The sequence below is a fragment of the Bombus bifarius genome, unplaced genomic scaffold (genome assembly GCF_011952205.1).
Source record: "Bombus bifarius isolate JDL3187 unplaced genomic scaffold, Bbif_JDL3187 scf7180000007978, whole genome shotgun sequence".
Classification (NCBI taxonomy): Eukaryota; Metazoa; Arthropoda; class Insecta; order Hymenoptera; family Apidae; genus Bombus; species Bombus bifarius.
Genome location: NW_022884363.1, coordinates 1309981 through 1320263, shown reverse-complemented (window position 1 = coordinate 1320263; position 10283 = coordinate 1309981). Strand labels below are relative to the sequence as shown.

The following is a 10283-nucleotide window of genomic DNA, read 5'->3' as shown; positions in this document are numbered from 1 at the left end:
TGAAGCCAATTGACACACAGTAGAGTAGGATGACCTCGAGGGTGAAGAGGATTGCAAGCTCAGGGCGCTTACCAAAACGCCGCGAGAGAATAAGAGAGAGAGTGTGAGGGAGGGGGGAGAGAGGGAGAGATATTAAAGGAAGAAAGAGGCGTCGGAGAGGGGAAGACCAACGCGACGTCGAGGTGGCTAGAGGTGGTGGTTGCGCTGGTAGTGGTAGTTACAGTGGTGGTGGAAGTAGCGCGAACACTGTGACGCCGGCGAAGACACTTCAGTCCCATTAAAGCTGCAGTGGAGTGCGGCTCGCGCTCGTTTTACCTCCCGAAAGAAGACACGTGAATCGTGACCACGTGGATCTGTGCGTGACACACGAGTTTCCCGCGCGTTACCTCCACGGTGGCTCGAAGCAAGTGTTGAGTTTTTCTTTTCCTGGTGAAAAGTCGGGGGATTTTTGTAAGTCATCGCCGTGGACACGAGAACAACCGTCAACCTGGAGCCCACGTGTCAAAAACGGTGGGTGTTCAACTACTTTCTTGCTTTCTTCTATCGGTTATTTATATCGAATTATTAGGAAAATTAAGTGGTATGAATGTTTCTTAATATTTCTAAGTAAATTGAGTTAATTCGTTGAACTTGAAGCGAGGCGAATTATTTTTCTGATGTATTTCTAGGACTTTCATCGTTTAAAAATCTATAGGTGCTATTTTTAATAAAACGAGTTCTATTGCTAGGGATAGGAATAATATATTCTATATATATTGTTTTGTTTTTTTTAGAGTAATGCATAATGTTTCAATGCGAAAAATGTACCGATGAGGTATGCGGATTTATAATCGGATCGTTGGCATATTGTCAAACTTTGATTACAAAAAGGAAGAAAAAGGACAATGTGCGAAGCTAGGCTGCTTCCTAGAACGCTCGTTCCTTCCCGATTTATCTAATCAGTAGTTTTACTTTTGCGCCAACTGTACGGCAACTAACCAACCGGTGAACAATTTATAGGATGCAGAACATTTTATCTAGACACAGTTACCAGATAACACACAACGTACTTCTCCCCTCATCAGCTACCGGTTTAATCTCTATTCGACGATACTAACACGTTCTTCGGAAGATTCTACGTAAACTAAAATATAAAGAATTAGATCCAGAGTATCTACCTACTTTAACGTAAATGTGATTCGATATTTCTGAAGCAAGTAATTAATGAATAGTCCATGGTTGAGTAGTAGTCAAAATAAATCGATCGTGCATTCATGCGAACCATAAATTTATATACATTTAATATCAGTATACTTCGCCGATTGTACGATATTTATAAATATTACTTGCACACCGTTGTATTTACTACAACATTTACGTACCAATTAATTAGACCCAATTTAGTAAATTCCGAATTATTCAATGGTACCTTTATATGACTACAAAAATTTGATACTGCGACACTGAAGAGCATACAGGCCGATGAAAGATGTTTCATTAATAAATAACAGTATATGCAAATACTTTCTGCAACCATTGTATCTACTTCGCGACTCACTACACAATGCGAACGTCGAACAACTTACAAACCATCAACAACGTCCATGGATTAGGATAATTATGCGGAGTCGATAGGATGACGATCTCGCGACTTTATAGATGCGAGGAAAAAGCGTAAGTCGTAATATTTGAACGGTATCCTACGGATACACAAATAGACAGAGTAGCGAAGGCACAATGAAATTGCTCAATCGTTGACTGCATTCTGGCGTCATCGAACAATACTTATGATCAATTATGCATCTCGCGTCCACAACAGTGACATATCGTGCCGCGTTGCACGGAATTCGCTTTCGAGAGTTAATGCAGTTTATAGAGCTAATGCATCGTTTTTAGTTTTCTTTCTTTTTGTAGATTGTGAACGTCTGACAAGAGCTAATAGAAAAGAAAATTGGAAAGCCTTGAATTATATAAGCTTTGAAAAATAGCTTGAAATACCGCTTTGTACTTATAATTGTAATATGTAATTTAATACGTCACTTTCTATTTCTATGTTCCTCATTTCCTTTTCCCTTTCGTGAGAATCAATGTGTGAATTTTAATAGCAGTTTGGAATTTGACTAATTTCGGTTTTGATCTAAGTAAAGGAGAAAATATTTCTATAAATGTCGTTAAACAGTATTTGATAACGTAATTCCTCGAGAGAACATTAGATCGTTGCTCTTTGTCCTAACAAACATCAACATCATTTACCGTGCACATCATAATTCTCGAAACGCGACAAGATTCCTCAGCACGCGTGAATCTTAGATGAATAAATTACGCGTACAGTCTCAACATCTTTTCCACAAAACTTCACACAACATCATCTCCTATAACAAAGCTATAGAACGAAATTCCTGTTCGTTTTCCTACACAGTCACGTTCAACGTGGGATGTTATTCCAGCGAGAGAAACACGCGAGAGAAAATACAACAAAAGGAAAAGGAATAAGAATGAGGCGGAGGAGAAAGGAAGGAAAGCTCTCTCTCCAAAGCGTTTCGTGTCTTCGAGTTTACGAGAACCGCCTCGACGAGGACGAGCTCTTAAATTTTCTCGCGTGAGGCGTTTCGAGAGTTACGAGGAAGCGATCGAACCGTATCGAACGTCGAACGTTCAAAAGCTTTCGAACCGTGGAAGAAAACGTTCCAGTTCGTTAAGACGCGTTGCTATCTGAAATAATTACCGTGCTGTCATCCGGAGACGTGCAATCCGTGACAAAGCGAAGTAACGGTTCGTATGGAGGCCCACGCATTCACGTTAGAGGAAGCACGTTTCTCTCGAAACCGTGGCAGAAAATGACGAAACGGTGAACGCGATTTATCTTTCGCCACGTACGCCACGTGTCTCCTTACCGGTATCCATTAATTTCGTTACCAATTCAAAGAACTGGTGCGTTATTGCCTCGAAATTTCTTCGTTTTAACCGTTCCGCGCGATCGATTCTTCGATAGATCGAACCAGGGGAGTATCGTTTCTTTTCTTGAGAAGATCCGGTTAGCCCGTGGCGAGACTCGCATCAGTCACGAGTCTGACAATCGCGATATCAACTAACTTTCAATTACCAACACAACTCGTATTGCCCTGGTATTTTATACATTGCGTTGGTGAGATACTCCTTTGTCGTGAATTCTCTATTCTAATTAGACACTCACCGTGACGCAATTTTCATTCATAAAGAGGAGATACATATGTTTACCCTAGATTTCTCTCTTCGTTTCTTATTTATCTGTTTTTATGATGCAGCTTCTGTGTGGATATGGAATGGCATTGTGAGAAGAATTTTCAATAGCAGGCAATGTTTAAGAGTGATGATGTTGAAAGCAAATGAAACAACAGGGAAGAATATAAAGTAGGTTGTTTTGTCTCTTCCGTTCGACTACCGTACTTTCGTCGCGCGTCTTTCCAACGATTTGCTTTCTCTCGTACATCCACATACGCATCCGTAGTAACGTAACAATAGGCAAATATTTTAAGCTTTTCTTAAAACGTGAAAACTTCTTCTGCAAACATAAAAACAAGGATAATACCGCTACATAAAAATTGGTGAACCGCGGCAGAGCTGAGATAATTTGACTGTGCAATACGCTAGATCTCACACGCGCGTATCACTACATTATCTCACTCCATTAAATTCCTATACAATCGATATATCGTACGCGAAGCAACGTCAAATATTACGATCACCTTGCTGCGCTTCCACAGGAACCAAACATTTTCACGATAAAGAACGACGCTAAAACACGCCGACAAAAAACGCGACAGGAGAGAGAAGAACGAACAAAAGGAGGTTGTAGAAACCGAAGAACACGCGTCTCTCGGCGAATTTCCGCGGGAAATTCAACCAGATCGCGATAGCGTTTGGAACATCGGAATCGTGAGACGATCCTCACGAAATTGGAAAACACGACGGAGACGCTGGTACTGGAAACTTTTGAAACCGGTTACCGGTGCCGCGGCAGAGGTACTCGACGTATACCGATAGCAAAAGCAGGGTAATGGAAGGGGTGGTTCGCAGGCAGTTGGAGAAGGCAGGGGTACAGCACCCGCTAGCATTTCAGAGAACGGATGTGGAAGGGATGTGGACTCTGCGGAAATTGTGCTGGGGTAGGAAAACGGGGGTTGGAAACTGACCCGAGGGATCGCCCAAGGCGCAGACGAGCTCTGCAGTTGCCGTAATTAGAACCGAGCGCCTGGGGCACCTAGCCGACGGCTGACGAGTCTCCAGCGGACCGAAATTATTCATGAAGCCGCGCCACCCACGGCGAAATTTTCCCGTAAATATTTTCCCTTGTCCGAGATATCGGGCCCCGTGATCCGCGCGGCACAAACCTACGCGTATACTCGTACGTATAGCGCATAGAAATGATACAGCCAGAGAGTAAATTAAAACATTAACCCTTCCGCTACGCTGCCTTCCGAATTGAAAACATTTTTAGTTTATAGAGGCTGAGAATGTCTCTGGTAATCTCCAAAAACTTCAAAAGCTATAAGAAGCGATATTTCATTCTATACGAATTTTGTTTTAATCTCATTGCTTCGTAATAATATCACCGCAGTGTTGTTTGTAACAACTGCAAAGAATAACTCATCCGTGTTTTGCACACTGTTGGAAGAATAACGAAACGTTTAATTGCATTTAGTTAACTTCTAGCTAAGTTATTGGTTTCTGAAATAAAGCAACTATGCCGTTTTAAAAAATTTATGAGGTTAATTATATTGTGACACGAGTGAATGAAAGCAAAATAATTCTTTCTAACAAATAAGTTTTTGATGCCTGAGATTATAGAACTATCTCGAAAAGTAGAGTGGCATACCTGGATGTTTGGAGTTTCCGAGTTATGCACGATGTTTCATTCGGTGAACTTTTTAATAGACGAAACAGAGAAAGAACAGTTGAATGAAATGAACGATAATAAGGTATCGACTAAACGTAACAATATAATATCAACATGAAAGGAAACTGGAAACGTTTAACGATTGTAATCGAGCAGAGATTTTAATCATCGGTAGCAAACCGATTTCTTTTGATATTTGCCAGACTTTACGATCGAGGCAAATCAAACAGTTCCGCACCGTTTCCCATTTCTAGATTTAAATAGAACGTTCGATGGTAATGCTTCTTGCGGTTTGAAAACTAAATTCGACTAATTGTTATGTGTCTAATTCCATATCAATCGACATGAATATGAAATAGTGCAATTAAAATAATCATAGCTCGTTAATAAATCAATTATCAGCTTAATTACAGTAGTCGAACACTCGGTTACCGTACGATTATCAATCTATCTTCCTCAAACGAGGATCGTAGAGCATATCTAACTACGTAATGCACGTTGCAACAGCAATGTCGGATTACAAAACAGCCGAGTACCAACCAACAACATGTGGCTGAATCGTCGGCACATTACCAAAGCAATAAAATAACGACCACCGACCGCGTAGCATTCCCTCGCGTCTTATCCAATCGATTAATTACCGTGATTACATCCATTCGACCGCCAACTGATCTTGTATCGATCGATCTCATCCAAGTCATACTTCTGTCACTTTCGAGACGCGGTCATTTTTAAATCCTCTTTCGGTTTGATTTGTTGTTGACAGACGTATCTGCGGATGAATCGTACGGGTCGTAAAACTGTCAGGGATTACGATACACGTGTCAGATTTATCTGGAGATTTTTGGATTTACATGATAGATCGTGTCACGTTTCTTTTTCTCGGTTTTCAAGATTTCCATTGAAAGCGAGCGATCTGACACGAAGATACCGGAAAATGAGAAATCGTAATAAGCTTACTTTATGTAGAATCACATTAATGCAATATGGAAATTCTGTTTATAGGAAGTCGATCTATTTGAATGAAATTTTAGTTTTGACTCGATTAAATGAACTCTTGCTGGCTGAGTCTATTTGTTGGAATTCCTATTATACAAACCCTAATTATATACTTCAGATAAACAGAGTTCTACTATAGGTGCGTGTATTGTATAGAATCGTCTACGCGAATGCGAAATCTCAAGAAAATCCCTTTATGCTAAGTTCTAGAGAAAGCAACACGTGTGCGTAGGATTATTCATATAGACACAAAATCACATGAAAATGCCTTTTCACAAAATCCCTAACTTCAACGACGAAGGACCACACGCATGAGCACGGAATTGCATTTAAATCCCATTACCTGAAATCCTTAACATCAATGACAAAGCACTCCTAAACAGAGAATAGCCTATGAGAATGGAGAATTTGAAAAAGATTTGTGCTGTAAAATTCGAGATAATCCTCCAACAATAAAGGAGCACATATGCGTATAATTACCCATATGAGCACAAAATCTGAAGGAAATTCCTGTGCGAATCATTCCTAATCTCTCAATGATGAAGTAACACCTGAGCGTAGAAGCTACATGAAAAATCATCGTTTCCGAGCGATTAAGCAGTGTAGATAGATAGAATTGCCTATACTATATAGAAAATCTCAAAAAGCTCCTTTATTGCGATATCCTTAACCCGTAATGATAAGACAACGTGGTACTCAACTTATATCGCGTTATAACAAAACCACAAACCAATTGTTCGACATAAAACTCATAATCTTCGAGATAAAGCAACATCGATGAATAGAATTGCCTATTATAACGTACGAGGCAAAAATGTGAAGAAAACTCGCAAACGCATAAATCTTAACCTTTCGATATTAAAACAACCGGTGCGCATAGAATCGCTGACATTATCATAAAATCGTCTACAAATTCCTTTACGCAAAATGTTTAACCCTCAACGATAAATCCACTCGTAGACATAATACATAAACAGAAATAAGCACGTGAATGCAAAGTCGCGAGGAAACCCAGAAACGATATCAACGAACGCGATAAAAGGCGTATACAGTTGGTAGATCGACATCGCGCTTGACGCGTGTTGCAAGAGGCGTGTTGCACCGCATGAAATTCCATTCTCGGCCGGTCCGTGGCTTTACAACGCGCCACGTCTCGGTCAGAGTTTCCGTCTCGTAGGGTAAGTAGGTGAGTAAGTGGTGGGAATAGGCGAGGATGAAATGGAGCAAGACATGCATTGGCGCGTGTCGGGAGTGCCTCCTCGAGTCTGTCCGCGAGTTTGTGCACAAGCCAGGCCGCGTTACGTGGGCAGCCGTGGCCTGCCTCTCTGAATACCTGGCGTCGACCAGCCTAAGTAACGACGCGTGCAACCGCCTCGTAGGTAGATATACCTACGTCGTATCTGACTGCACCACGACGTATCGCCACCAGGCACAACGAGCACGACCAAGCTAGAGATTTACACCGCGAGAGTCGCCAGCCAACCAACATCCTTCTCGTAGCTCTGTATCCGGCCGCGTGTGTTGCCAGCGTTAAGACGACTTTAAACGGTAAAATATAGAAAAATCGAACGGACGGATTTATTCGACTATAAAAGAGGCGCGCAGGAGAGTCCTGACTCGCGACAAGCGTTTAGGCCGCGCCGCTTTGTGCCAGTGTTGGCCAAAGTTATGTCCGATTCGGCCGATAAAATTTGTTGTAATCGGTCGTGGCTGTGCCGAGCGAATATGTTTTCTCCGAGGATCGTGTTCGATCGGTTTTTAAGAATGTTACGACGTATGTTGCGTTGGCGGTATAATTGAGCGATAATAAGCGCTTTTTGTTGGCTCGAGTGGTAGTTTACTTTATTCCTGATAGGTAATTTATATTTATTGGTGGGGTTTCTTAACCCCTCGCCGTGGGATAGCGAGAGTCTTATATATTATAGTTGTGAATTATGCGAGAGTCTCGTTTGTGTTTGTCAAGTTTGAATTTCAATCCATATCGCGTGTAGTATCAATTAGTAATACAATATCATTAGTATCGTGATATATTACAAGGCAAGCGGTTAATTCAATTTACTCTATAGATGGATACCGTCTCTTTAAGAGGATGATAGTGAGTTAACTGTCTAATAAAGATTGCTACAAACGATTTCGCGGTATTAATTACGAAACTACAGGATCTGATAATACATAGCAGCAGTAATCATAATATATACATTGATTCATGAGAGATATAAAACTGTCAAATCACTAACAATTCAGCGGTATAATTTCGCGGTGCATCGTTTGCTTTCATCAAATCTAATGGAAAGAATTAATCTCGGCGTTTCGTCCAAACGTGCTTAAATGGAACGTGCCCAAATTCATGGACCCAATCTCCTTTCATATTCTAACAACTCGATGCATAACACCAAACATCTTCGTACCAAATTTTTCAATTCAATAATATCATAATGCAACATAAAATGCGTGGAACGCCAAAACTCGTAATCGAGCAGACAGTCTATCGAATAACAGTTTAAAACAAATACTGCAAGGATACACGTTTAGATACCAACAGTGCTAAGATCTCTTAGGATGGACGAGGCTCGGAAAGATTTACATCGCGGCTGCTTGCTGCACGTGCGCGTGTACGCGGTTGTCGTGATCAATGAAAAATATATAGAAACCCGACAGGGATTTATTCGCCAATAAAAGGGGACTTTCCGTAGGCGAAGCGGACTGTTAGGATGCTGGATTTCGGGCAAAAATACGAGACGCTGATAAATTCTACGCTGTCAGATAGAGTTGACGCGATTAAACCTTATCCGCGAGTACACTGTAAATCACGCGTAAAGCACGCGTAGGATGAAACGGTGCAAATCTGACGAACATTTAGTGCTTTCAATGCGTAGTCGTAATCCATGGGATTACAGAAGATTAATGTTGCATAAAGGAAAAAGTCGACGATGACACCGAGTCACACCGTTAGTCGCTCTTTAATTGTCCAAACAATCGCGATGTGAGAATAGCCTAGCTGTTGGTAAAGTAACGCTAAACTCGTGCGATCGTTCGAGTGCTTGTATCGTACAAGCTGTTTTCGCACGCGAGATTCAACTACCTGTAACGATTCGTTGAAAGTTGTGTAATTTGTTTTATCGCGTACAGTTAGTCGATCATTAGAACAACTTTGCCCGATACCGAATACATAGTTAAAATAATGGCCGTATTACTCGCTAACTAGCTTTTAATAACGCTACCTTTGCAACGCTCGGTTTAACTATCAACTTACTTTTTTGTTTACCCTCGTCTTTGAACAAACGCCGTTCGATGCGAGTTATACTCCTTATCGCAATACAATTACTTTAAAGGGTTGACAGCTGGTGTAAATCATTAGCAAGAAATAATTAAAGGTAATTATAGCGTTTGCAGCGTTCCGTACACTGTATTTAGTCTTCTTTTTTTTGACATGGCAAGCTGGTAAGACCCGCTAACACTTATTAATGATGGTGATGATCACGGGATGTGTTAAGAGTTGACTTATGTAAAATGAATTAATAGTAAGCCTGGTTGAAAACAGGCGTTGAGTAATTGATATTGAGTTTAGCTTTCCAGGCAAAGTGAAATTTTTTAGCTTGTAGAGTAATACTATACTACATTCTGTCTCTGTGACTGCATACAAATATACCCCAATGTGCATATTCATTGACAACCCATTCCCATTTACGAGAAGACTAAAACCAACTCCATCAGATTATCCCATAATAAATGTTGTCCCGAGACGAACTTATTTTAAAATGAAAATCCCCATTCAAAGCAAGAATCGTCTCAACCGATACATCATTTCCATCATTGCATATTAATCACAATCTATAATTATTTCGGGATAGTTTAACCAAACTTGCAATCGTAAACAAAAATGAGTCAAAACCCGCGTTCTTACATATTTTACCACGAAAGATATAGAATATAGTTTATATAGAAGAAACTCTTTAAACAAAATAACGTACAAGCAAAAACGATTCTCGAACTTATTTCTCCCGACTTTGAAATGACCAAATCAAGATCTTGTCGGAAAGCAACATTTACTACATGTTGCTAAAAGATAAAGCCTTTCGTACTTGTCACACGCCTTGTCTCACGCAGCAAAAAAAACTGCACACGAGCGTTTTCATGTTTCCTTAATAAAAGATCGATTGCTCGCTGATGCTGCCTACCCTTCCATGATGTATCGCGGCTTAATTGAAGCTCCTCTAAACGAGAATTAAGCGACAAACGCTGGCGTGTGCTCTGAAAGGATGAGCGAGACTACGTGCCAGGCCGTGGCATCGATAAATTTCAGACTACCTACGTAAGTGTTCGTGGTAACTGCGAGCGCAAGCCAAACCGGTCGGCACGCGCTTCGACCATCCGCTATCGAAGCAACGTACATGTACCAAAGAAAGGAGCCACTCTCCTTGTTCGTTCT

The 10283-nt window shown here is 40.9% G+C and overlaps 1 protein-coding gene across 2 annotated transcripts in view; it reads left to right on the top strand.

The window, feature by feature from the left end:
• Positions 1–232: 232 nt before the first annotated feature.
• The window catches only part of LOC117204351 (BTB/POZ domain-containing protein KCTD1), a 39986-nt gene continuing 29935 nt past the window's right edge, over positions 233–10283 (top strand). The window contains exon 1 of one of the 2 annotated variants that reach the window (XM_033441642.1): positions 233–510. The gene's annotated coding sequence lies outside the window, so the exon portion shown is untranslated. The remainder of the gene's footprint in view (positions 511–10283) is intronic. The other variant, XM_033441646.1, reaches the window with a different exon arrangement.